Genomic DNA, 7765 nt, shown 5'->3' on the forward strand with positions numbered 1-7765 from the left:
ATGGGTCTGAAATTCAGAAAGTGGCAGCTGTACAAAGTACAGGGGGAGGATGAGTGATGGCTGGCCCTCTGGGGTAAGCACTGAGAATATAAAACTGGGAAAGGTAAATGGTGTCTGGTTCCTATTCTTTAGAACTCAGGAGAGATGCAACCTCCAACTGAATACAGATTCTTTAGGTACCATGTAGGGGCTACAGGCAGCAAAACGGGGCAGCGCAGTCTGAAGAGCAGAGTTGGATAAGACTTGGTGTAAGTGGACAATGTCTTGGATGGATGCTGGAGGATGAGAATGGTAAAGGAGGTAAGGAGAAGCAAGAGCAGGCATCTGAGCCTGAAGGCAGAAAATACTTGACTTTGAAAGCAACTGGATTACTAACTAGCGTGACATTTTATCCTACAACTTGCTTTCCTGAATTCCTAATATTTTTTCTTCCAGTAGAGTTTTAGCAAAGTCCCCATTCCACATCATTGTTGTGTGTCTGTTTCAGGGAACTTTTTAAAAAAGATTTTATTTATTTTTAGACAGAGGGGAGAGCAGGGAGAGAGGGAGAGAAACATCAATGTGTGGCTGCCTCTCATGCACCCCCTACTAGGGACCTGGTCTGCAATCCAGGGATGTGCCCTGACTGGGAATCCAACCAGTGACCCTTGGTTCGCAGGATGATACCCAACCCACTGAGCCATACCAGCCAGGGTGACAAGGAACTTTTTACATGATCCAGTAGGAATCTATTCTAGGCTTACCTTTGGCCTTCATCTTTAAATGTTCCTGGTTTGCAATTTGCTTTTCAGTTATCTTTCTTTTTTCCTAAAGTATTCAGGTGTCATTGGGCCTCCAGAAGCATTCATCCCAATGAAATTCACCAAATGTTAAAGTCCTGGTTGTTTTCTTTAATTTCTTTTCAAATATAAAACATGCGTGTGATTTTGCTGCTCACTATGATTAAGGCCTTCTCGGGAGGTGCTTTCTTCACTCAGGGGGCTAACTTACACCCTTCAACCAACTCTTGTTACAAATGAAGCAAATACAGTGTTAGTTTTTGGTTGATTTGACATTTTCATCAGAAATTTTATTTTCAAACTTCTGCTTAGAATATAGGCTGTAATTAAGAGAAATATATATATTTCAATGATCGACATGACAAATGATTAGGAAGTGTTGTTTGGTGTTCTTTTTTGTTGGTGGGAACATCAAAAGGCTTTGTTTTTTGAGAATAGGAGATATAATACCAAGAAATATTAGCATGCTTCGTCCATGACATGATTCAAGGACCAATTTGTAGCCATTTTTGTTCTTTTTTTTTATAATGTTGATGGTACTCTAATATGGTACACCACGTACCTTGCTAGTAAGTATTTTTACCACCTGAACTTTCCTTATAGGAAATATGATTCCCTAGTTTCATCTGCTTTTCCTTTTCAAGGATTTATTATATAAGAGTGTATGTCAGGTTAATTTATCTGGCTTCATTTCATGTAGACCAAGGTCATTGAGTTTAATTTCTTTGGAGGCAGCTGAGTGTTTTAAAAGGGAACTAAATTTGGTCCCAAACAGACCTGATTTTCCATCTCAACTCATCCACCCCCACTCCACCCCTTTCCTGGGTCCAGGAGAAAGAGTACCCTACTCCATCTGGACCCAAGACCTGTCCAGCTCAGCTTTGCTTTAAAACATAGTTTCTGCCTATAAACCCCTAAAAACTAAGATTCAGCCAGTTTACTTGTATGTTCTTCTGGGTCAAAGTTAAGGTGTTTAGACAGATTTCTTAATTTCTACGAGCCTCAGGTGCCTCATCTTCAAAGATTTAAAACAGAAAAAGCAGTTCTCACAAGGTGACCCTTTAAGTATGTCAAGCACCAAGTGCAGTATCTGCCATTAAGTAATTGGTGAACAAATGTTAACACCTTCCTTCCTGTGCTTGATTTTTTTTGCCATCTATGGAACAAATAGATTACTAGAACATAGATTGTTAGCATAATCTTGGCAAGAATCAATCAAGTTCCATTCAGAATTGTCCTCCTCCCCCAAACATCCCAAATAGCATTTGTATCACAAGTGCATCATTATCTAAGAGTCCAAAATTTTAGTATATGTACCTATTTGAAATGATTTGTGTGTATTTAAGTCTAAATATTTAATTTGCCCCATAAACTTTATATAACTGCAATAAAAGACATTGGAATTTTTTACTTCAAGTATTTTATAAATGAGGATAATAACACCTTCCTTACTGTAGATTTATTGCTAAAAATAAGTAGGTTAATAAATGTAAAGTATTTAGTACCCTGTAATACACTAAATTAAGTCCTCAGTAACAGGTAATTATTATTATTATTTTTAAACAGGCTCTGAGTTGATTTATTTAGGAAGTGCACCAAACTATAAAGTCCTGGAACAGTTTGTTTTTGTTTTTGTTTTTTAAGAGAGCAATCACAAGCTCAGGAGAGACTGAGGAAGATGGACAGAGGCAGATGGAGAGAAAAAGGGTGAGGGAGAGGAAAGTTTCTGTTTTAAGCACCTGAAAAAGTAACTGTTCGCTCGTGCCTTGGCCCCACACCAGCCAGATGACCTTGGGCAAGTCAACCTCTGAGCCTCGGTTCTGCCCCTTGACCCCTACCATGATGTACACTGAGCACATACCATAGGCCAGGTACAGTGAACCTCAATGTGATGACAGATATAAAAGTAATCTTTACATTGTAAAACACCATCCAAACAAATGCAGGTTCCTATGTTTTGGTGAGAAACCTGGTTATAAAAATGGTTAATACTTTAGAGCCAGACAAAGGAGTTTGGATTTAATGCTCTGATTATCAAGATGCCATTCCTGAGAAGCCTCACAAACTAAACGGCAGGTCTTTCCTTAGTGCCCAGCACAGGACCAGAATCAAAGTGTGTTCAGGTGTATGTAAGACCATTGATGGGTCGCTATTGTCAGCTACCTTTACTTTTATACATTCACTAAATCCAAAGTCACACAGAGAGCCCCATGCTTCTCCAGCAATGCCAGAGCATAGCCATTTATACACATATTAAATCCTGGCATATAAGCTGTAAGGACTTTGGTGGTTAAAATTGAGAGGCTGAGAGCTGCCCATAGAAGTCTTTATAGAAAAAATGTGGAGTTAAAGTACATTCTAATTGTTAGTATGCTATATTGAACAAATATATTGTGATATATTGAAAACATATCTGGATCAAGCTTCCTTGATCTGAGCTAATTACAGGTACAAAAACTCATGTGGCACAATTAGGTTGAAGAAGTGAAGAGATTGGTTCTCCTTGCATTCATTACCTCTTTTACAAAATGCGATATACTTCTTTACTCAGGACTTGTGTATTAAGCTGGTTTCCTCTCTGGAACAAAAATTTATTCAAGTTAGGTTTACTGTAAAATACGGCTCCCTCCCCATTGACCACTAAACTTCAGACTGAGCCAGTGTGGGGACTCAACATGTATGTTCTGTTTTGTTCCTCTACTGAGACAAATTCTTGTCATAGTCCTGCAGCTGTTTCACAAGGGCATAACCTTGTCACTGATGTATACATGGTATCATTCCCCTGGTCAAATATGTATTTTCACATTTACTCACCCCCCAGAATGCAGCATAAGACTATCCTTAGAGATTCATTAGCTGGACGTTCCTTCTGCAATGAGACGATTGTGGTCCTCCCTCAGCTCTGCACTGGAGGTGGAACATAATTAGCACTCCATCAAAAACCACTTTGGAGAAAACAAACACTAGTTGGCTTCAAGATCAGACTTCTGGAAAGAACTGAATTATACAGTATAAATAAAATGCAAATTTATTATTGATTGTATGCAGAAGTGCATGCACAGAAAAGCTTGGTTGCATTCCAATAAAAAGTATTAGATTAGATCCTCCCTCTCTTCATCTTTTGAAATAAAGATTGCTTGCAAAGAGGTTGGGCAGAACAACATTCTTCAGAAAACTCTGTGTCGGCTATGAGAATTAGGGAAAAAGGAATCCTGCTTCTATCCTCGAGGATTTCACAGCATGGAGGGAAGAGCAGAGCATGTGACAAGAATAATCTCCCAGGTCTCGCCCCTTAATCACAACCCTTAGAAGATACCATATCAGGAACTGTGGTTTGCCCTGACTGGTGTGGCTCAGGGCAAACCACACCAGTGAGCATTGGTTGAGCATTGTCCTGCAAAGCAATGGGCCACTGCTTGGATTCCCAGTCACAACATATGCCCGGGGTTGCTTCCGTGTTCCCAGTAAGGATGTGTGCACAAGGCAACTATTTCTCCCTTTCTCTCTCCCTTCCCCTCTCTCTAAAAATAAATATGTTTTTAAAAAAGGAGCTGTGATTACTGGATTTTAAGAATTAAAATCAAGATTTAGGTAGCTGGAAGCACCGCCCTATTAATAAACTATTTAAAAGCCTTAAAATGGAACAACTCCGAATATCCTTTTGGTCAGACAAAGGAACCCAAAGTACAAATCACTTGAGAGCTGATTCACTACAAAGTGGAAATGGTGGAAATGCTCTTCTCTGGGAATTATAGAGGCTATGGTAAACCAAAACCTTTCCAGGATGCTTTAAGTGTGATTCTGTCCAGAAAGAGACATTAGATAGCATCTCAAGCTTCCTTCTAACCCTTTAACTCTGTCATGTTAAAATATGCACAGTGCAGGGGAGTTGTGCCATTTTACTGTTACTCAGTTTAAATATGATTGAAAAAAGAAATGTTCAGTGTAATAGAAAATAGAAAATACCAAACACCATTTGGAATGAAGGTGAGAGCAGATGATAACACATGGATTAGTTAGGTAGTGTAAGTCCTCAAATGAGAAATGACTTTGTAACCAAAAATAAATGGATTTTATAGCACAGTGAGAGAGTCCTGGATCTGTTCTATTTGTTTTGAGCGGGATCCTATACAGCTGGCCAATTTGGTGCCACAAAGATGAACAAAAATCACACAAAAGGGATCTTAGCGATCATGTGAGAAGTCAGCACACTTCCTGTAAAGGGCCACATGGCAAGTATTTAACGTTTTGGGGCTCATACTATCACTGAGGCAAATACTCAGCTGCTGCTGACTCTATGGCTGCTGCTGCAGCCATAGATAAATACATAAACGAATGGAGGTGGCTATGTGCCACTCACACTACATTTATGGACCCTGAAATTGAACTTTCACATAATTTTATGCAAAATAAACAAATACAAAATATTCTTTTTAAATTTTTTAACCTTTAAAAAATGTCAAATCCATTGTTAGCTTGTAGGCCGTACAAAAACGGTGGGTTTGTTTGTTTGTTTGTTTGTTTATTTTGGTCCGATGGTTTTCAAACTATCTTTTTAGTAGAAGATTCCTTTCCTCAAAAATGAAACATGCCTTTTGGGATATTGATTTTTAAGCAGGTTATTAAGAAACAAAAGACTTAGTCCCTGGCTGGTGTGGCTCAGTTGGCTGGAGTGTCATCTTATACATCAAAAGGTTGGGGGTTCGATCCCCAGTCGGGACACATATGAGAAGCAACTGATCAATGTTTCTCTCACACATGTATGTCTCTCTCTCTCTCCCCCTTCCCTTCCTCTCTCTCTAAAAATCAATAAACATATTTAGAAATAATTCTCCTTTTTAAGATTTTATTTATTTAGAGAGAGGAAGGTAAGGAGAAAGAGAGGGAAAGAACCACTGATTGGTTGCTTTGAGCACACGTCTCAATTGGGGACCAGGCTCACAAACCGGGCATGTGCCCTGACTGGGAATTGAACCTGTGACCTTTTGCTTTCCAGAATGACACACAACCAACTAAGCCACATTGGCCAGGGCAGAAAGAATTTTTAAAGAAACAAAAGACTCAGGAAAAACCTTTGACATCCCTCTCTAACTGCCTAAAAAGAGCTTCCACAGAGGACCTATTCCAGAAAGGGATATATCATCACAGATCAGTACAGTTTAATATAATATAAATTAGTGTGAGATACAGGAAACCAGCCAGGCCCCATTTGTTCAAAGTCCTCTCTGTATAACATTGTTGAAGACAGCCCAGCAAACATTTATTTATCAAACATTTCCTTTCCATCTCCATGTGAATTGAATGGCCTTCCTGCCCTCTGAACTCCCAGATTGGTGTATAAGCCTCAACTGCCCAATCTGTCCATGGGTCACAATATGACGTCCCTGAGTGTATGTTTGTATAATAAACTTTGGATAACTTATCTCTGTTAATTTGATTATTAGTCCAACTAGAAGAACTTAACAAGTAGGAGACAAGTTCCTTTTTTAGTCCCTACAGTTTCATCATCTTCCTTTTTCTATGGATGGGAAGCTAACACATAGATAGCCAAAGTAACGTGCCAAAAGTTCCGTAGCTAGTAAGTAAAAGAGCAAGGATATGTTTGACCCAGGCTGTCTAGCATAGAGGCCATAATTTTGTACAGGGGTGAGTCCATGAACCGTGAAATGAAGTGACGTTGAAGTCATGCGCTGATATCAATTGGTCGTGTAGGAAGTGTCTGAGGAGAGGATATTTGAGGGAGGCGTGAATGCTGAGATAGAGGAAATACAGACTCATTCCAGGCAGAGGCAACCATTAAGTGCAAGAATTAGCTCCCTTTAGTCAAGGAGGAAAAAGGTCAGTGTGGCTGGAACGTAAAGTAAAGGGGAAAGTGGTAGCAATCGAATTCAGCAAGGAAGCAAGGGACAGCTTATCTAGGATCTCCCAATCTGATTCTGGATTTTACTCTAATTAAGAGCATTAGGCTTTCCAAATACTGTAAACATAGATATGAAAAGTTGTTTCAAGTTAAACACTTACGAAACGCAATTCTCCCTCCTTCTGAAATTAGAACCAGGAATACTTTTCTGTCTCTATATTAAACAGAGCTTTATTCCAAGCTAATATAACCTAGATGCCGGATCTAAAAAACACCTGTTCTTAGAAGATGACTGTGAACTAACTTAGCAACATACTTGTCAAGACTCACTTCAAGACCCTTCTCTCGCCAAAGAACCGACAAGATGGGGGAAGTGGAGCGGAAAAAGAAGCAGACCTTCTGCATGTTCACCTACCGTGGCGTGGATCTCGGCCAGGTGCTCTAACACGTGCTATGAGAGGCGGATGCAGCTGTGCAGCTGTACAGCGCCAGGCGACAGCTGAGCCAGGGTGGCGGAGGAAGCAGCACGTGCTGTTAAAAAGCACCCCCGCTGCTAAAAAGCACCTGCGCAAGGCCGGGAAGGTGGTACTGCCCATGGAGAAGCCTGAACTGGTGAAGATGCACATGCGGGACATGATCATCCTGCGGGAGACGGTGGACAGCATGCTGGGTATGTCCAATGGCAAGACCTTCCACCAGGTGGAAATCCAGCCCGCGATGATTGGGCTCTACCTGGGCAAGAAACCAATGAAGCGTCGGGGCCACCCATTCCTTCCACTTCATCCCTTTGGAGTTGCCAATAAAATCAGACTTATTTCAAAACAAAAGTCCCTTTTCTACATGGTACCCACCAATCCAAGCTACCGTGTAATAAACTCTGTCCAATCTCAAACGTGCTCAGCCTAACAAGATCCACCTTAAAATCACCTAGCCCAAACCACAAAATACAATAATGGCCCTACCCTAGTTTCCCTGATTTTGAGCTCATACTAAGATTCTGTTAAGTTATGTTCTCCTTTACTGTGTTAAATCCAAAAATTTTAATTGGCATGATTGACAGATTTTTCTGGTGTTCTTTTGGGGAACTGACAGCAGATGTGAACAAAGATCTGTGAGGGGTGCTGAC

At 40.3% G+C, this 7765-nt stretch overlaps 1 pseudogene; it reads left to right on the forward strand.

Moving 5' to 3' along the window:
* Positions 1–7003: 7003 nt before the first annotated feature.
* LOC123829925 lies at positions 7004–7545 on the forward strand (annotated as a pseudogene).
* The last annotated feature ends 220 nt before the right edge of the window (positions 7546–7765 follow it).

Source organism: Phyllostomus hastatus, unplaced genomic scaffold (assembly GCF_019186645.2).
Source record: "Phyllostomus hastatus isolate PE091 unplaced genomic scaffold, TTU_PhHast_1.1 phas_scaffold_12, whole genome shotgun sequence".
NCBI lineage: Eukaryota > Metazoa > Chordata > Mammalia > Chiroptera > Phyllostomidae > Phyllostomus > Phyllostomus hastatus.